This window comes from Anser brachyrhynchus (genome assembly GCF_964034855.1).
Source record: "Anser brachyrhynchus genome assembly, chromosome: 6".
NCBI classification, from domain to species: domain Eukaryota; kingdom Metazoa; phylum Chordata; class Aves; order Anseriformes; family Anatidae; genus Anser; species Anser brachyrhynchus.
This window is the reverse complement of record NC_137700.1, coordinates 44,058,367-44,079,315: the sequence shown is the minus strand read 5'-3', so window position 1 is coordinate 44,079,315 and position 20,949 is coordinate 44,058,367. Positions and strand designations below refer to the sequence as shown.

The window sequence follows — 20,949 nt, the reverse complement described above, 5'->3', positions numbered from 1 at the left end:
GAGCACACGGGCAGAGCTCGGGGCAGTGCCGATGCATGTGGGTGTGCGGCCACCTCCTCCTCCTCCTGGCACCCCTCTGCCACCTGACTCTTCCTCTCATGTGGCCACAATTGGGTATATGAGGGTGTGCATATGGAATAATGCGCGGTAAGGACAGCTCATTTACGGAGGAAAAGTAATGCTGAAAAGGTCAGAAGTCCTGGTAGTGAAATATTAGATAACACACTATTCAAATGAACTGAATTATCAGGGGGGAAAAAAAGAAAAAAAAAAAAGAAACAGGAGAATATGGAAATCAGAAGCTCTGACCTTTAAAAAATGTGCATTTTGCAATGCCAAAATAAAGCCATGTGGGAGGACCTGGCCTCCAATTTCAACATGATTAAATATTTTGCCATTGAACAGATTATTGTGACTTACTGGCATAAATTCAGTCTTTCTGTTTACCTTTTTGCTGGTTGAATGCAGCATGCATAACATCAGAATGAGGCCCGAGACTTAAAAATAAAGATAAAGAGATGGATTCATATATGAGCTGCATGTTCCGTGGACTGCTTAATGCTGGAGGCAAACAGCATAGAAAGAAATCCTCAAAGTTAGTAACAAATCAACACGTCACTTTTAATCTGTACTTTAATAAGTTATGCAGAAAAGTCTGCAGTTTCTGTCAAAACAGAAAATAAATCTGTTTTATAAATCAAATCTGTACGGCTGTCTGCATCAAGTTAAAAACTAGGTGATCAATAGGTTTTCAGCAGCACGCCAAACAAATATCATCTCGGCGTTATAATTGATATAAATAGTACAAGTACACATCTGTCACGCTGCCTTTCGGCGTGCGGAGGATGCAAGGAGCCGTTGGGTTCATGCGTGGGGTCTCCGGCAGCCCGTGAGCACAGCAGAGCCCTGCCAGTCCCAAGGCTCAGCGCCCAGCTGGCCCCACGGGGCTGCAGCCTCAGCCCCCGGCCCCACAGAGGGTGGCAGGGGGCTCCACACCCCCCCGCCACATCCAGCTGCCACCATCAGCCTCGTGAGAGGGAGTTTATTTAAGAATAAGCATTGGCCTGTCCAAGGACAAGAGGCATCAGAAGGTGGAAGGGTGGTTACTGCGCTTCCTATATTAGTAAGAAACGTTTCATAACACTTCAGAAAGGAGTGGCCCTGTGAGTGCATAGCATAACGGTATGCCAAACAGCATCCGGAACACCCAATTCCTTCTGCTGTTCCAGCAAAGACTTTTCTGATTTTACTGTTCCGGGCTACCCATGCAAATTCCCTTTCTCGGCTTGTGGCTTGAGCACGAGATTGGGACCCGCTGCCAGTAGGCTCCAGCTGTCCTGCGGAAAGCTTTCTCCCCAAACGGGTGGGACAAGCAGGTCGGGTAGCACCCACCTGGCTAACACAAACCCAGTGACTTTAAAAACAGGAATTAAATCCAATCTGAAGAATTCAACTATAGCAGAAATAATACAAGTCAGCAACAAGACTGACTCGCAGCTGTGAGTGGAGCAACCCAGAGAATAATGTAGTAGACCGAGAAAAAGTGACAGATTCAGGACTAGCATTTAAAAAGGTTTAAATTTAATACTTGTAGCATGATAGCATTAAAATAATTATGATATTTTACATAATTATAATTATAAAATAATTAGTACTATTAAAATATTAATTGCCTTTTTTTTTTTTTTTACACGCTGATTTATCCCAAAATTTCTTAACAATTAACACTGTAAGAAAATTACATCATTGGTAAGGAAAAATAAGGCACTATTTGATCTTTTCCCAAGTCTGTGCATGGGGAGGCGGGAGCAGAGAGGGGAGGAAAGCTGTTTAGAAGTATAAAAAAAAGAAGTATAAAATTTTGGGGAATGCGAATATAAATGAAGCAGGTTTTTTCCTTGATGTGTTTGTTGAGCAGAAAGCAAGTTAATTCCAGCCACTGTTTGCTTGTGGCTGAAGCTGAAGAAGCACACCAGGCAACGTGTGCTTCCCTCACCCACCACGAGAGCTGCGAGCAGCTGCATTCCCAGCTCCCACCTCCACTTCAGTTTGTACTAGGAAAAAATGAATAAACACCAAATATAATAAAATAATTTTGGGATAACTGTGGGTTTATGGGCCTGATCCAAGGTAAACAAGTGAGACAAAAGTCCTTTCACCGGGACATTGGACCTGGTCACACATGGATGCCAGACAGATGAATATGGAGAGGAGGAGGATTGCTAAAAATCACCACCCATGTTCAGTGAGCTCCCTAGGGCCAAACTCACCTTTCCTCAGGAAGAGCAGAGCCTCGTCCATGGGGGTTCAGACGGGGGATGCCCCAAAGCACCGCCATCCTGCCCCTGTCCCTGTCCCTGTCCCTTCCCTGCCACCCTGCCCTACCAGCCCGGCAGCCACGGGCGATGCTGAGATCTGTAACACGGGAAAAGCAGCAAAGAGAAAATTTCCTCGTTGGGCTGCAGAAAATCAGTCACAGTGGCAAGAAAAAGGTGAAAAGCGCTATGCTGCTTAAGTTACCTGATTCTCTGGAAAAAGCTACTGTAGAAATCCCCCAGCTCTGTAATCGTGATGGATAGCAGCGTACTTGGTGAGTAATCCCTGTGCAAGGTGCTGAAGCCCTTCAGCTAATACCGCTGTCCGTGCTTGACTAGTTCATTTCTTTCCTCCCCCATCCCTCTTTTTTTTTTTTTGAAACTACAAATCAATTTTTGGTTATTTATTTGTTATTTCATATTTATACAAGAAAGAAATATTTCTCCCCTAAAGCAAATCAAGGATAGAATAACAATCTGAGAAAGGTCAGCATCTATCCCGTTTGTTAATTGAATCTGTCTTCAGAGCCACAATGCCAATACTTCAAGGGCAAGAAAGGGCAGGGATATAATAATAATCAGAGCAAATGTCTTTGTATGAACTGGAATTGATAGTGGATAAGCTCAAGACAAGTGCAGCCCAAGCTTCAAATCTTCTCTGAAGAAACTATCAGTCCTTGGAAATTTTGTCATTTTTCTCAAGGTAAATGGTTCCACGAGGCTGTAATCCTCTGTGGCTAGTCCCAGGGGTGTAAATTATCCTTAATCCTCAGACATTTACAGCCTGCTCGACTCCCAACCAAAAGATCTTCTATTTTACTAAAATTGCTTTGTACTGTTTTCATGTGCATAAAATATTTAATATTCGTGTTTGGACTGGCCTGCCAAAGTATCTCTGAAGGAAGAAAGGGGGAGAAAGCATCTGGTCCGAGCAAGCTGTGAAGTCACAGCAAAGGAGCCCCAGCAGACGGTCTAACACAGCTCAGCTTTTTGCTGCTGTGACACTTGGCTAAGCATCATGGTTACACACCATTTCTGAACTTCACAATATTTCCAACACCTAGCAATTAAAGCTTCGGGAGAAAATGCACTTCCATAATTTTTGCAGCTGGGACATTTAGGATATAACTCACTGAAGCCAGGAGGCCGAGGAGGGGGAGCTCAGTGGGACAACCTTGGGGGCTCCCAGGCAGGAGGGAGAAGAGACAGGCTTTTGGTGATTTATTTCGGACTGCTGGACGTGCAGAGGGAACAGAGGTGGGCAGCCAGCCCCAGGACCGCCAGCACCCTCGGCAGGAAGATGTGACTTGTGCCCTGCGGGTTGGTGCGCTGTGTGCGCCCACGGACACCCAGACACCGGCGTGCCGGCACCAGCTCTGCGGCAGGGCGGTGAGGGGCACCAGTGCCGTGTTTCACAGAATGGTAGGGGCTGGAAGGGACCTCAGGAGATCATCGGGTCCCACCCCAAAACGTCATTGACCTGTCTTCAGATGCCGTGCTAGGGAGGGAACGGCACAGTCGGGGTGCTTCCCATTTGGTGCATCTCACAAACGGTGGCCTTAGTCTTCATTTCCTCTGACCTATTTTTGCTGAAAAAGAACTTGAGAGATCTTTGCAGACCAGAACACTTATTCAACTTGGAAATTAGCAGTCCTGGGCTCAGGGCAGAAGAGTTGTGCTTCTCAGTTAAGTCTGTAATTCTGACAAACTTTCACTAATGTCAACACAAGTTATTTGGGGATGTTGTTGACAAAGGAATTTGATTATTTGGGGGATATCAAGGGATTTTTGATATTAATTTATTTGAACAAGTTATTACTGTTAGGGACTCAGAGCTGAAAACATCTCATAAACAATCTGAGCCAGTTAAATGAAATTCATTGGTGGAAAGACATCGCTCTTGTTTATAACTTGTTGAAGGACAGCTACCGGATTAAGATAATTCTTGTGAAACAAATATATTAATCCTGTAAAAAGGAAAAGAATCTAAATGTTTTCCTTTTGTTTTATTCAGTAAGGGCGTTCACAGCTGACTGACTTCTTGCATAACAATTAAATGTTTGTTTTAGAAAAACGAGCAGGGCCCGTAGGTAAGAAATCAGATAAACGCATCACTGCTCACGAGGCACACAACGGCCTCCCCATCCCCGGCTTGCCTCAAGGATCCAGCTTTGTGACACATTCAGCTGCCGGGAACACGGAGCGGTGGCAACCCCCAAAATCCCAGCCTGCTGAGTACTTTGACTATACAAATGGTTTTAAACGCGAAACTATTTTAAAACAAGTTTTTGCACTAAAACATGTTCTAATGCCATTAATGCATATGGCATATGTCATTTAGCTTTCAGATACCCGTTGAACTGTATTTACTCTGGTGTATAGGTTTCTTGTTTTCCATTAAATAAGATGCTTAATTCTGTTTGCCCATTTCTACTACTAAGTCTTCACCTAATTATTGCAACTATAAAAAATAGCACTCCTTTCCTGATCTCTGCTGTGCATCATTAAGTAAAACGATACACACATCCCAAAGATGCTTCAAGAAGGTGCAGGGGAAAATGCCAGTTACATCTGTAATTCGCTTTTCTGTGAGACCTGACAGGTATTTTTCACCTTTTGTTTCTGAAGAAGCCATTAACAGAAACTTTCCTACAATGCCAGTAAATCATTCTGGGGGTAAATCAGAGTTTCTATACATCTGGATCTTATTTGCAATATCTCAATCAAAAATTATTAAATACATCATCGGTCAGACACTTACCTTCACTTATCCATCTACAGCTGTGGACTTCTGTTATTAAGCCAGTTTCAGAGGTCTCCTCCCCACCTTTGTTTTTCCACAGCCTTCAATATATATGTGGCCACTTAGCTATACCCCCGGTGCTTTAAGAAGCAATCGGGTGAACAGAAGCCAGGTGAAATGCATCATCAGTACCACCAGCACCACTCGTCCTCCTTCAGCATTGTCAGGGGCTGGGACTTACATCAAAGTGTTAGTGCCCACCCAGCACTTACACAAACAGCTTTCTTCTGGATCCAATCCTCCCCAGCCACCAGGAAGCACACAAGAAATCTTTAACCAAAATAATGTCAAGCAAGGAAAAAAAACAAAAGTCATAATAATAGCATATAATAATATAGTTCTTTTCAGTTTCATAATTTTACCAGCTTTTAATTCAGAGCTGTTCCCCTTCCAACCAAAAGTACCACGATCCCTGGATTGACCGAGGGTAAGAAACAGCGCTTAAAACAGCTAGGTTTAAAAACAGGAATTAAAAAAAAAATAAAAGAAAATTATGTTTGGAATACATGCAGATGGAAACAGTATGAAAACAAGGGAAGAACAGTTACTGTGAGTTTCCATGCTGGATAGGCAGAATCATGGCTTCCTCGGGGTTCCTTCTCATCAGTGGTTTTACAGCAGCTTAATTCAGTAGCGTCCATGAAGTTTTCCAAGTTTTTGCGTAATGCATCTGAGAGCAGCCCTAGATATTGTGTTTCCTGTGTGTGCGTTAACCTGCAGCTCATCCTTCGAACTCCACCTGTTGGGTTTGGGGGGTGAACGCTCACTGTTGGCATTCACGTTAGTAGAAATTCTCCCATTCCTGTGAAAACCCGGCGCCGTGGTTGGCTGCCCAGATGTGTGTGTGTGTGCCAGGCTTTAACGCCACAGCAGTGTTGCTGTCGTGGACTTGCTGCACGTTCCAACATTAGGCTGCTTTGCAGCCAAGCAAAATAAAAACCTATTGTTGTTTTATTGTATTATTACCACATTGCTATGACAGCTTTAGTGTCTTAAATCAATAAAACCAGTTGTTTAGAAATCAATGTGGAATGGAGTAATATACTCTACTGAAATTAAAATAAAACTAATTGAAACCACTGCTGAGCACAAACATTAAAGAAAAAAAAAAATGTTGTATAGGGTGGGGGAGCAGCTCCCTCCTCGAGCAAAGTCCCGTCCAATTTGCCTGCGTGCAATACAAAACCTCTGCTCCTGCCAGGGTAGCCTTTGTCTGAACCAGCAGTGAGCCTAGAAATGAAATCGCTCCTTTCAATAGGCTCCCGAATTGATAGCACTGTCTCTCCAACGAGCAGGAACACAGCATTAAGGTCTATATGAGTTTCACTGCAGTCAACACATAAACAAGAGACGTACTCAGACACTCTTTATTACAAATATCTGCAGGTAAAATGTAATCTTCCAAAACAGTTTGGCCTCCAGGAGCAAAATGAAGAAGACACATTGTGGTGCTTTGATGATGACGGTTCCTTTCCGACAATAACAGAGCCCATCGTGGATCTTTACTTTCAGAGTCGCTGATCTCAGACTGGGTGCACAGATCGGTGCGTGCAGTCCCGAGGTGGGGATTGATATGCTCGTGGCATTTGCATGATGAGTAAAAACAGGGTCCTTTGAACAGACACAACTGAGCTTTCCTCCTGAAAGTTTCCTTTTTAAAGAACTGCGCTTTTAAGGAGAAAAAGGTTGATTCTTGTGTGCGTATTTTAATTGCTTAAAGTTGTTTATCTTAAAACATATAGAAAACATAAAGTAGGTATTTTTTATATATATATATATTTATTTTTTTTTAATAAAGGGAGACCTGAATTGAAAACTGGCCACAACCACCACTGAAAGAGCTGTTTGAAGTACAAAACAAACACCATTTTCTTTAAAAATGATGATGATCATAGTGGCTAATGTGTTCTCCTATCACTGCATTTGAGTTTCTGAGCTTCTGCTGAGCATTTACGCATTGCTAGCAAGGTGAAATAAGAGTAAACAGATAAAAATGTTCAGAGTCCAACAGACAAATAGACCAAATGAATATGGTTTTGCAGTTTTTAAGATAATGATCTTTTTCTTAGTAATGGTTTAATGTAGCCTAGAGGTCATATGCTTCCATTTCAACTCAATTCTTTCTATTGTAAGGCATAAAAATGATCTATTGACTTCACACAGCATCAGGTCTAACATGCAGGGCTAATGGCACATTGATGAATCGTTAATGCTTTTTCTATTGTCATCTTGACAGTTCCCCAGGAGCTGTTTTCAATGTCAAGCTTTTCCTGGGTTTCGTGAAATATCTTTATTCTGTATTAAGAAGATGCATTGCGTCTGATTCTCCCCATCCATTATGCAGGCACTGCTCCCAGACAGTAAGAATACTATTTGTTTTGTGTGCCATTAATAATTAGGGATTACCTGAAAGGCCAAGGTAACGTATTTTGAAAGCCGTGAAAAGGAGTTCACTGAGCATGCCCAACGTGCACGCACATTTCCTAAGCACAGGCCAGATGGAGGCAGATATTTTAGCCAAAATAAAGAATATAGTGCTTCCTGAAAATGTGGCAAAATGTGTCAGCTCTGCTCAGGCACAACGCCTTGTAAGGGCTGGAGCACTTCAGCTGCAGCTGATTAAGAAACACAACATTTGACTTTGTCCAGTGAAGAACAGAGTGCATGCGGCATCCACCAATGCTCCCATTAAAGCTGTAGTGCTAATTAAACTAATTACACACATGAAGCTAGCAAAGGCAAATTGCTGGAACCTCACAGCAAAAAGAGCCTCACATAATTCAAAGGGGCAATGATATTTAAGCATAAAATTGCTGGAAAAAAAATATGGAAATGAAACGTAGCAATCCATTAGCAAAAATTATACCCCCTTAAAGCAAGACTTGTTTTAATGTCAGGTTGATAATTTCTCAATCGTATAAAATGTAACACAAAAGTTGCACTGTCAGCAGTGGAGTTCCTAAACATCTCTCTACCGAGCCATTACATGTCCCTTACCTTCGGGATGCTGAATAACTGCCTTAGTTGACAAGAGCACGTCCTCTTTTGGTGAGTAGAAGATCTATGTATTGCGTGGTAGTGGACAGTAAAATACAATAAAAAACGTGATGTCACCAAAAGGACAGCTATGCTTGAAAGAAGTATAAAAGTTACACTACCAAAATACAGAGGCATTTTAGAAATACATACTATTAATTTTCTGTCAATGGTACATATCCTTGAGTCCACCTCTATCTCCAGTCAGGGAACGTGCACTGGTACCATTGCTGAAAATACATGGGAAATATATTTGTTCCTTTGTGCTGTGACATGTGAGCATGGGCATTTGGGTAAGCTACACAAAAATCTACTTCTGGGTAGATGCTTTCACCAAAATCCTGTTCACTTACCATGCTGGTGATGGATTACAGTCACACCAAGCACAGAAATTATTCTCGTACAGAGTAGCTCCATCAGTTACAAAACACAATTCACCTGTTTTCCCTCAGTTCTATTAGTTCAAGCACACCCTCATTTCACTTCAATTAATGTCAACGTTATATATTTCCTAATGACTGTAATGTATTAGTTTTTCCTGTGCAATGTAAAGGCACATTTGTTTTTGCAGAGAAGAGTGTAGTTTTACACTGTTTTATATTCATGTATATCACTGAAATTTATATCGCACAGAGGAAATTTCCATTTTGCTACTGTTAACAAGCTGTTTTCTGTTTATAAGAACATCTGTAAAGGAAGCCAGAGTTAAAAACAAGCATGCACAATTTAGGAAAACTTCATACAAGTTTGCTGTCAATTCCCAGTGGTTCCCACTTACCTTGCAAGCCTCCATGTGTCAGATCTGGGCTCCAGAGCAGCCCAGACCCAGAACTGCCCCCAGCTCCCCCAGGTGCTCAGTGCCCCATGCAGCAAACTCAATGCCCGCTGCAATATTTCCATCGGTGCGACCGGTGTGGGATCGGAGCATTTAGGCAGATGTGATCGGCATCGCCTCCTTCACCAGGGAGCTCTGGCAGCGGGGTTTGCATGGCTATTTGCAATCTCGACGTGAACGTCCCTGGTAAAACCCGAGAAACGTGGGCCCTGGAATTCAGTTACGAGGTGCAGCAGCAGTACATCACTGTCATGCTTTATATTATGGCCTAGGAAAACTGTTGTGTTAAGCACTAACCAGGGACTGGACAATTATTTTTCAAGCGATATAAGCCCTGACAGCTTTAGCAACGGTGCTATATTCTGGCGTTGTAATAAAAGGCCCATCAAGCACCTCTGATATGTATATATATTAGGTGAATGTATAAGTAATGCTGCACACACGCGCAGCACTGCATCTGTTCAATTAGGCACTGACAGGCTGATAATGAGGTGATGTGAGCCTCTCCCACGTGCGTTGCGTTGCCGGAGTCTGAGCGGGCCCAGTCAGATGCAGCGACACCGGTTGAACTCCAGATGTTCCCAGATGTGCGATCCTTGCAGTGAAAAACCAGCCCTTTCCTTAAGAACGTGGAGTTTAATTCCAGCCACTTGGGTGATGTGAGCCTGCTCCCGGCCTGTGAAGTCTGGGCAAACATCTCAGCCAAATCAGCAGCAGCTGGAAAGAAAGAGGGGAAATGATGAAAAGGCCGATAGCCCCTTTAAATAAGCGTAACAGCACCACCGGGCCTCGCCATAATGATCCCTACACTTGCAGGTTGTATTTTTTCCTCTTTTTCTCAGCGATACATTAGGTTAAGCATAGCATAGATGACACGCAACAGGTTCCAAAAAGACAAATAAACAAAAATTCCCCTGTAACTAATTTTTCTTTTTCCTATCAGGGAAAGCAAAGACAAGCCAGTCTGCTGGAAACAAAATTTCATCCTGGGTATATATGACTGCAAGAGTTTAAAGATATTTTGTAGTTATAACTGCAGAAGAAATTGCCCTGCTATCTTTCCATTTCTCCTTGACACGCATCCAAAAGAACATCAATATTTCTGTTAAGACATTGCTAGACTTGACTGCTGTGATGCTGCTATTATTCTTCCCTTTCCTTTAATTATTTTCTTCTGTATATAGCAATTTGTTTTCCTCAACTGATAAATGTCATCAATTTAAGGAATGTTACTATAATATAACTGCATGAATATATTTAGCATATAGAAAGTGTGTTCCCCCTTCGTCATTATAATCGAAATACAACTTGATTTATACTATTATTCTCTCCTACAACCCACTCGATTTTTCAATGGAAAATCCACAGGTGCTGAGAAGAGAGGAGACAGTATCCACCAGCATCTTTCTTTATCTTTTCCTGTTTAAAATTGCCTCCGTGGCTCTCTGAAATGGGTGAGGCAGGTTGGCATCAAGGCACCCCAAGGCCCCTCTCCACTCAACCTCTAAATCCAGGGCAAGACTTAAACCTTAGTTTTTGAGGGTTGCTCTTGGGAGGGACAGGACACACGTCCAGTGTGCCCACAGAGCCACCAGGGCATCGTCCCTGGATGCCACCCGACCTTCCCCGCCAGCATCCTTACACGGGGGGACGGCTCCCCACCCTGCCTGGCCACTTACTGCAAAGCACCAAGGAGTAGCTCAAGCTGCTGCTGGAAAGGATTTATGTTAATCAGCTTACTCTGCAGAGCACAGCTACGAGCTCCTTAGTCACCGTGCCGCAGCTGAGGGCTGGCAGGGAATAGCTGAGAGGCGAGAGCTTTCACTCCTACATCTGTTCCACCGCTGAGCTCCTGGCTGTGCCGTGTCTGTAGTCGCCAGCATTCACATTTCAACTTCTCTGCGAGCAAGACCGAGTGACGGCATTATTCATCCGAGTGCGTTTCCCAGGCTGGCACTTGCTGGAGTGCAAGGTAGCTATTTAAAAAGCCTTTCACTGTCTTTCATGGCACAGGGAAATTTTGGCCGCGACAATGATGAACATGTGCATGCTGAGTTTGACATAACAAAGTGAAAACCAGATTGGGAACTCACTGAAAAACACACCTATAATTTATCTCTGCTGCTCAGGGAGTTATCCACGACAAGGAAATTTCTGTCCTCTAAAGCTGCTTCTCACAAGGTGTCATGCCTTTGCCAGATCTCTCCATCAGCTATTCCAATGTTTCCAAATTCTCAATTGCAAATTTTCCATATCTCTTGTTATCTTTTCTTAGATGGTTGCTCAGAAATGCACACACCTTGTTTTTTTGTTTTTTTTTTTTTTCCCCAATCTTTCATATTCTTTTGCAAGGGAGGCATTTGTTTAATGAGACTTTGATGGATCTCGGCTGCCAGCTGGAAGTGGTACAGTGGTTTTGTGGGTTTTCAACAGTTGCTTTTGTTCTCAAGCCATGGCTTTGCAATCCACAGTTTAGATACACTCAGTGCTAAAGCCCTGCATGAACCACACTGGTTTCTGCCTCTATTCTTCCAAATACTTCTAGTACTGTTAAAGTCCTTGGGGATACTGAAAACTTGCCGGGGTAGGATCCTACACATGCTGCTGGCACTGACCCACTGTGGGCAGGAGGCTGGGCCCAGCAAGCTCGGGAGCTCTGCTTCCAACCACATCATCCAGTAAGGACGTTTCACCTTAACAAATGTCAAAATTTTTTTTTTGCTCAAGTAGTATTTTTTTTTTTTAAAAAGACACCATACTTACAGTCATTTGCTGTGTGAGTAAGCCAAAAAATACTCTAATTTTTGCTAAAGAAGTGCGCATCTTTGCAGTTTTTGCATGTCCCAAACCTATGTCCCTATAGGATGAATACCCGCCAGGTACAACTTCTGCTCAGCGTGGGCATGCTCAGGCCAGAGCTCACCTGCCGGCTCCGGGGCCCTGCTCACCCTGCTCCTCTCTTTTTTTTTCCAGAAATGGGCTGCAGGTGTCAGCATGCAGCCCCGCCACGCCGCGCACACTCCTGATGGTGGGGTGCCATCTGTGGGGTGCACAGGCACTGTGCCATGCCCCAGCCCAGCGCCGTGGGCGCTACACGGGGCACTCCGGCTGTCGCAGGTGATGTGGTGGATTTACAGCCAGTGTGGTGGGTGGAAAGTCTTACAAAATGCTGGCTCGAAACTCCTACTCTTCCATCTATATTAAAATGAATCATGAGCATAATGCTTATCTTCTATAGTCCTTCTAATTAGAAATTACAACCAAACTGTCCGCACACTTAGACCTTTCAATTTTTGTTCCCATCTCTCCTATTCATGGATTTATGTACTATCAGTTATTAAAGAATCCTTCCCCTTCTGATATAAATATTCACTAGATGCAGGGTTGTTTTCTCTCTCTTCTTTAATTTTTTTTTTTTTTGTCTGCAGAATAAATATTGCTCTGAAGCTCACCAGGAAATTAAAGCGGAGCCTGAAGCTGACTGTCCTTGGATGATGTACTGCGAATGAACTGTGTCCTGTGGGGATTATTCCAGTCCCTGAACATCATACTTCTTGTATCTAAACATCAAAATATGTTTTCTTCCAACTTCCAAACAACAGTACACATATAAATTTTCTAATGGATTTTCTGTTTAGCTGTCACTTTGGCTGATCCAGTAGACAGAAATATAGCAGCAACATCCACTTATTTCAAAAGTACCTTAACATTCCCAAAGTTGCTTTGAATTTGGTTTGATAGTCTGAGACTTTAAGTAATACAGGAAATGATATAATAAATGTTCTCTTTTAAACTCCTTCGCATTTCCCATTATGAGAATTACCAGCGCTGGGTGAGGGGGGTAAGCAGAGCTGTTAAAGCCTCTCTTCCGAGCAGGGCTTCCCATCCAGCGAGGGCTCAGCCTGCAGCTGGGGATTTCTGTTTGCTGCTCCCCTCGCACTCCCTCCAGGCCTGGCTCAGTGATCCGTTGCCCACATTCGCTGTTTTCCTTCTCTTGGTTGCATTCTGTGTAGGAAGCTGACAAAAACAACATCAGAAGAGGGCCGCTGTGTGTATCACGCACCGTGCCGGCACACAGCCCGGCACGGACACCCCGCGGCACCGCAGGCCTGCAGCTCGGAGCTCGCACTTACACCAGCGTTACCCTAATGACCAGAACGGCAGCGTTACACCCGGCCTGTGCCCAGCCCTCTGCTGCGGCCTCCTGCCCCGAGCCGCCTGTCCTCAGCGGGCCCTGTCCTGGCCGGCCACCCTCACGGCGCCGGCACCGCGCAGGCCGCAGGGGCACCTCTGGTGCTCAGCTGCTGCTGCCAACGGGAGCTGAGACCTGCACGGCTCCGCGGTCTGCTCTGCCAGCAGAAACGCCGTTTGCTGCCACTGCTTCTCGGGGAAAAAGCTCAAAAAGTGTCAGCACGTTCTTGAACGCCTTGCCCTTACTTTCAGGCAGGGTAGTGGCACGGAATTGAATGCCAGAGTGGTCTAGAAGGATAAAAGGGGATGTCTGCTCTCCATCCATCAGCAGCTAAACCGTATTCATCAGTGTCACGAAAGCTGTTCCTGGCTTACATCCTGGCCCGAGTCCAGCCTGTGCTGGGACTGGTATATTGGTTTTGGATAGATTAGCTCTCAGTCAGTCTTTAGCTGTCTTGCTGAGGAATTATTGCTCTATAATACAGTCTGTAATTACATGCTCACATGATATCTTTTCCATTCAATGCACAGGGTGGAAATGTATGGAGAAGCATTAAGGCTACAGGGACAAAAATGGATTTGACCTTCAAGTGCTTGCCTCTACAATTTAAAAAAAAACAACATCCCTTTAGCCTAGCTTGTCAAAAACTCTGTTAATTACATGGTGGTCAGATTTGGCAGGCTACAAGTAGCAGTCAAGCAGGCAACAATTCCGCTCTGAGAGCTGCATAGCTAAAGATCCTCAGAAAGTAGGCACAAAAGTGAAATTGAGCCTTGGGCACACCCAGGGAGAGAAGCTGAGCGAGAGCAATGTTAGCAGCAGCCGGGCACGGGGGGACGCGTTGGCCCCACTACCACACGGCCTTCCCACCACCACCGCCAGCCCTTCGGGTCCTGCAGGAGGCCGAGGGCAGCCGCCCGGCTGTGGGCCGTGAAAGGGCAGGCACAGAGCACACATCCACCTGCTGGCTTGGAACCGAACCCGAGCCCTCAGCCCGGACGCGGGGGGTCTCTCCACACATCCCCCCTCGCCCAGAGATGCTTTAAGGACAGAGGCCAGTTTTGCTACGACACCATCCGGTGTTTCCACTGCAGCCCCTAAGCCCATTTCTGACCCAGCCCTTCCCTTCCCGAGCCCTTACTCGGCAGCGAAAGCGCCGCTTTCATCTCGTTCAGCGCGCAGCAGCAGCGTTGGATGGGCACTCGGCACTGCTCCGAGGTCACCAGCAAGTACTCGAGTATCAGCGTTACCATAGCTCATTACACTGAAATCCCATTTTAGATGCCATTATCTTTATTTTTATCATTCAACGGTTGTTATAGCCAGTCTCGGATTTTAATGTTCCAGTGGGAAAACAGACTGTGACAACAAAAGCAATAGAGCAAATATTCGATAGGGCTTCGTAATGCTGGGCTGCAGCACGTCTGCCTTTCTCATGTTGCATCCATGTACAATAATTCACTGCTGAGATTATTGAAAAAGCTTTAAATGTGTCATAAATAACAACAGGCTGAGGTTTATGAAATTTGTTTTCCTGAGGGAGGAAGCAATTAAACTATCCACTGGAAAGTGTTAATATGTTCCATAGTTATTAGCAGGCAGCTGGCGATGCCATTTTTACCAACATCTCAGCAGGTATAATGCAATAACAGCACACTCCATTGCTAAGCTCACTTGCAGTAAAGTTTGCCTGAGTAATTTTGCTTCAGATTTGAGCAGATTTATTTATTTTTTTCTCACAGTATCAGTAGCTGTTGCCCATAATGCAGAGACACCTCCTAAAATATACAAAGTATCTTCTAATTCAACATGGAAGGAGGAGATGGGCCCTGATCACTGCAGTGCCCAAGCCCTATGTACACCAATAAAAATGTGCATCTGGACCCAGCACAACTGAAAGATGCTGTAGGATAGAGCAATAAAGAAAACAGAATTTGTGCAAAAAGAGGATTTTTTCGCACAGCCCTTTTAAAGGACAGGAAGGGATCACGCTCATGAGTTTGGTTCCCTCTGGTCTTTTCTACTCTTCCCAATTCAGATGCCATTCTGTATTTTGCAGTGCCTTGTCATAAATACGTCCTGAGTTTAAATAACAATATTTTTTGATGCTCCTCATTCAAAACTCTTTTTATCCATTCTTAGAGCTGTTTATTTTTCTTTGTTAGTTTTTTGTTTGTTTGTTTTTGGTTTTGTTTGTTTAAGCAAAAGCTAAATGATTTAATTCTGTTCAGCCAGTCGTTATCTCCTACTCTGAATTACCATAACAGCAATCTTCATCTACAGGGTCTGCCTCTGCCTTTTATTTGTTCTCTATGATGAAGCCATGCTTCTCTGTTCAGGCATTGTCAGAGTTATGAAGTGGATGTTTAGCTCTGCATGGGAAGCTCAGAGAAAATATAAAAATGCGCAGCAGGTCCAGAGCTATCAGTGGGATGGAAAGAATATACAGGAGTATTCCAATGGCCAAGCCAGAGCCCGTTTCTGAGGAGAATAGATGTAAACTAGCTTTTGCTTCTGTCTGGTGGGCATTTTCTGATAAAGGTATTCAAAACAGATCCTGTTTCCGCAGGAGAGACTTCTCTCAGGACTAGTCCATCCCTCAGCAAATAACTCTGCTATCTTTGAGCCAATGAGCGCTGAAACGCAACAAAAAAAGCTTCAGCTCTAATCCTTCAGGGCCTGAATGTTTGGAGCGTAAATGGGTATGGTGTAGGGAGGGTGATTATATTCTTATTCACTTTCTTTTTTTGACTTGCCATATGCAGCCAGGAGGGTTATCCATATGCAGATGGATTTGTCAAACAGCATAGCTAACAGTAACAGAGAAACCTTCTAAAAATCTACCTTATAGACCTCCTTCGTTCTATAGCTTTGAACTCCTAAGCTTCAAGACTAGAATATACCAGGATCACAGTAAAATGTCTGGCATTTTTCCCCTTCTAGTCCTCTGAAATTTCACAGTGATGCTGAATATCTTGGGTTGGTTGATCGGTGTTGTTTTGTTTGTCTGTTTTCCTTTTGGACTATATGGTCTTTATCTTAAAAAACAAATGCATTAAAAAAATAAAAGCGTCCTTAAGGAGTAAATATAGCATTTGCTATCATCCAATAGTTTCGTTAGACTGACCTATGACTATATATATATACACATATCAAATATGAAAGAAAAAGCCTCTACCAAGCATAATTCAGAGTCTTGGATGGACGTAGAATAGTGGCAGCAGTGAGCTCAGGTACTCACGGGCTGTGGGCACGGAGGGATCCCTCGCTCACTCCAGAGTGGTGCAAATGTGCTCTCGAGCAGCCTGCAAGGCACGGTGAGCTGGGCGGTGAGCCTGCTGGCAGCAAGGGAAAACACCTCGGTGGTGGAAGGACAAGCATACAGAAGAGAAAGGGCTGTGGGGGTTAAATGTAACAGGAACAAAAGTAACCTTAGGAATTACGCAAAACCATTAGTGGATGGGGCTTACAACAAATGTTAACAATGATGGACAGAAATTAAGGCAATTCAGTTAACTTTTTCATTCTGAATTGATTAAAAAAAAAAAAAAGATACTCTTTTGTCTTCAGAGGAAGCTGAAGAGTTTTCGAGTTTGTTCATCACCAAAGAAAACAGTAATATCTACCTGCCAGGGGAAACGGCGAGCTGGGAGGTGATGTGTGAACGGTCTCTGTCCCTCAGAGGCTCTTTTCTAATAAACTGCAAAGTCAAAGCGCGCGACCACAGCCCTCGCTCCCCTCACCTCGGGGCCGCTAGCTTTTCTGAGGGAGGAAATGACTTTCACCTGACACGCGTTTGTTCCCAACAAGCGCCTCCTGGTTCCCACTCACAGAATCACAGAATGGTTTGGGTTGGAAGGGACCTTAAAGACCTCCTGCCCCCTGCCATGGTCAGGGACACCTGCCCCTAGCGTCACGGTGCCATCACCCACGGTGCCCTGGCTGGGCACTGCCTGCGCGTCGTCCCTGTGCATGGAACATGCAGCAAGTGTTCAAAACCACCATCAAAATAAAGCACCAGAGAGATCTGGGACAAATACTAACTGGGTGTAAGCAATAGCCTCCACGCATGTGTCAAAGTCCAGAAGCCTTTGTGGTGAGAGCACGGCACGCAGTGCTGAGCACAGGGCAGTGGCTGCCACCCACCTGAAGTGGTCCTGGGAGGAGGTTGTTTTTATGCAAAAACAACCACATCTTCCCAAAGAATTCTGTGTTTTTAGCACTTAGAAAGGCATAGGATCAATTATTTCACATCTGTATTTCACAGGACCATGCATCTCTAAATATCTATACTGGTGCATATATGCAATGCCTTCAATACAACCATGGTGCTTTTACCATTTAAGCTTTCCATTTCTCTATTTAGATGACATTAAATTTTCTTTGTCTTCTCCCTTCAAAACCAACATAAAATATTGAGTTTTATTCTGACCCTGAAAAATGACAAGGTTTTTGTTGTTTACTAATTTCTCTCTCCTCTGTTCTAACCAACAAAGTGGTGATATCACACTTTCTCTTACTGTGCATAAACATGGTCAAGCTCACAATGTATAAAGGATCATTCTGTATTTCATTTTCATCAGCAGTTCTCGTAATAAATGTAACAACACGTGTTTGCATTTCTAGCATATGTTGTTTGTCTTTCCAGCGTAGCAGCTTCTGAGAGGCTGATACCCTCCAACGTGACAAATCTGACTGTGGCACAGGAAGCATGAAATCTTCAAAGAGCACTGCAGCATCGCTATGAGTGTCATGTGCATCTATGTACATCTCACAGCGGGAGAGCTTCCTAGGGAAACCGGTCACTTAGGGAGTAATTAATGTAAATCACTGTTCCACATGTTCCCATATACACTTGTTCTGCTCCAAGAAGCTTGCCATACAAAGAAGGAAAATGCATAAAGTGACAGCCATGATCTGTTAAAAAAGAATAAATCCAGTAAAACCCAGTAAAATCCAAACCAATACATCTGTTAAAAAAGGAATAAATATCCAGCCTGAGTGGGACCTGCAAGACCTCCGGGGCAGGCAGGAAGTTACGGCACGTGTCCAGGAAAGCTGCACCTCCTGCTTATGCCATATATCAGAAATGGCCATGTAGCATCTTTAAAATACAGAGCAGTGTCGGTACTTTGGGAGAAGGGGGGCCCACATTTGCAAGTTTGGGCCCAGCCCCTGCATACCTAAGGTCAACGTTTAAAAAAAAAAAAAAGAAAAGAAAAAAAAAAGATCTCTAGGTCCGTGTTATCACCTCTAGAAGTCAAGGACTCTCAGAGCCTCTGTGGTCACCACAGGACCTTAGAGCCACGAGCAATGGCATGGATCAAAAGCCACTCCTGGCATTTAGGAGTAACCTGCAGTTCTGAAGAAGCAGGAGCCTTACCCCGTGTCTTAGACAGCACCATCACCAAGCAGGAAGCAGTCCTGGATGAATTATTAACGCATCTGATTATCAAGTTCAGAGCAGAGTTTGTAAAAATGGTGCTCAGCATGTTTTCTGTGATGGTTTTTGTGTACATTTGTTATTTAAGTGCATTTTCCATTTTTCCGCATACTAAATTCGCTACTGTTAGCTAATCTGCTTCATGTCAGATGAAAGTTAAGATAACATGAATACTTAAAGGTTCCATTTGATACAAATTTTTTGATAAGACACAGCGAAATGGAAGAAATTTCCGAAATAATTCACTTGACATTTCTCTACAGTTCATTTCCTTCATTTTCATTTTGCTGGCATCTCATTTTCTCTGCAAATTCTTCCATCCAGGTTGTAAATTCTGTACAATGTGATAGCAGTCAAAGATGACCCTTTCAAAGCCACGCAGGTGACACAGAAACTCAGGACTTGATTTCAAAATTGACTTAAAACGTCTCATTGAAAGTCAGTTCAGGTTTCTAAGTTGTTTGATCCCTTTTGAAGATTTTGCCCAGCCTCCCTTCTTTCTCACAGACATTTTTAACAAACACTCTGGTCTTCCGTATCCTTCCTGTACATGCTCACAGTGTACAAGTAGCTTGTACACGTCTGAGCCATTTGGTGCCTCAGCAAACCTGGAGGTTTTTTTTTGTTTGCTTGTTTCTGTGAGGATGGTCGGACAGTGGGGCAGGCTGCCCGGGGAGGCTGTGGGGCTCCATCCCTGGAGAAGATCAAACTCCCTGGGCACGTCCCTGAGCCACCGGCCGTGGGGACCTGCTGGGACAGAGACCCCACGCTGCTGCCAGCCCTGGCCTTCCTGGGACCTCGTGGTTGTACAGTTCTTCAGCTAACTGACAAATAAATCATGTTAAACCCACTCCTTCAAGACAAAAAGATAAAAATAAAGCCACCTCACTTGGTATGAAAAATTCATGTACATCCAGGAATTTGCTTCAGAAAGTAGCTTCCATTATTAGATATTCAGAGGTATTATCGCTACCAGATTTTGCAACCCTTCCCTCCCCCAGCTGAATGAGGCATACAAATTGGCCCTGTAAAAGCTTCTTGTAAAACCACATTATAATTTTTTCTCATCATAAAATTACTATGAACTAAGATAAATAAACAGTATCTGGATATCCATAGCACATGGGCTATTTCTGATTGTTCCAGGAAGATGGTAAGCAAATTGATGCTGTCCTTGACTTTGTGCTCTATTTTAATTTTATATGTAGCATTTTCCTCTTTCATTTAATGGAAACTTGATTTCTACAGAGAAATAAAAAAAAAAAAAAAAAAGAAACAAAACCAATGTGTGATTCAATGCACTGTAGCCATTTATAATTTCCATACAGTGGGTTGGGGTGGAGGTGGAGGATTTCTCAATATATAAAATATATAATACATTTCTTTGGAAAGGAATGAATAGTGCCTGTCAGCCCAGACCCACCTGCTAAGCGATGCCCTCTCACTCAGCCCACACTCAGAAATTGAATTGTATGCTTTTCCTTGGCGTTTTGTAATGATTGGTTGAAACATTGCCCTACGGGAGCGGTGACTTGGTGGTCCCCTGCAATGTGCTGCCTCCCACCAGTGGAGGAGAGACTTTGGGAACTGGGTATTCAGTCAGCAACATCTGAGGGCTTCCTCACTGGGGACTGCTGTTTTGCCTCAGTAATTGATATTTCCCACACAACGCAGACGTCTTTTGTTGGAAAGGTTCCTTGCAATCCTGTTAAGACACTTTTTAGGTTTCCAAAAGTGCAAGGAGGAAAACATAGGCTTAAGTATTTGGCTTGATGTAATTCAATCATTTATACCTTAGGTGGCTCTTAAAAGGGAGAATGCAACCATGACACCTTTGTCAGATCACTTGTTTGGTAAAATTGGCTTCCATGCTAATCAAGATCGAAGTTAAGTAATAATAATAACAAAACTATGGTAATAAACTAACACATGCTGGTGCGAGGCTGACAAAAAAAAAATTTACAGTTCCATGGTCAATATGAATATGAGTTTATTGATAGTATAAGGTACCTAGCAGCTGAGAAAAGTTTGAGAAAGTCAACAAGACAGGTATATTTATCAAAGGCAGGGGGGATAGTAATCCTTTGGAAATGTCTTTATGATTGTTTCAACACCATCCTTCTACCATGTGGTGTTAAGTTGAATTTTGCTGAAATAAAGCTGTGACTTTCTGGAAAATCTCAGTGTGAAAGTGAAATTTAAGGAAAAGAATAAATGTTGTGTCATGCTTAAACTCAACCTAATACAAAAACACCATTATTGTTTTGAATAAAAAAGTCAATAAAAAGTAGATTGTTTGGTTTTTGTCAAGCCTGCTGGTGGTAT

The 20,949-nt window shown here is 43.5% G+C and overlaps 1 long non-coding RNA gene across 7 annotated transcripts in view; it reads right to left on the bottom strand.

Annotated features, from left to right (window-relative positions):
• The window catches only part of LOC308197130, a 31,464-nt gene extending 11,769 nt beyond the window's left edge, over positions 1-19,695 (bottom strand). For 2 of the 7 annotated variants that reach the window (XR_013952605.1, XR_013952606.1), the window contains exons 1-4: positions 16,808-19,694; positions 16,423-16,577; positions 8,933-9,706; positions 5,077-8,384 (exon numbers count right to left, since the gene is read on the bottom strand). This is a non-coding gene — a long non-coding RNA (uncharacterized lncRNA). Of the gene's footprint in view, positions 1-5,076; positions 8,385-8,932; positions 9,707-12,812; positions 13,007-16,422; positions 16,578-16,807 lie in introns of all 7 variants that reach the window. The other 5 variants (XR_013952603.1, XR_013952607.1, XR_013952608.1 and 2 more) reach the window with 5 other exon arrangements.
• Positions 19,696-20,949: the final 1,254 nt, after the last annotated feature.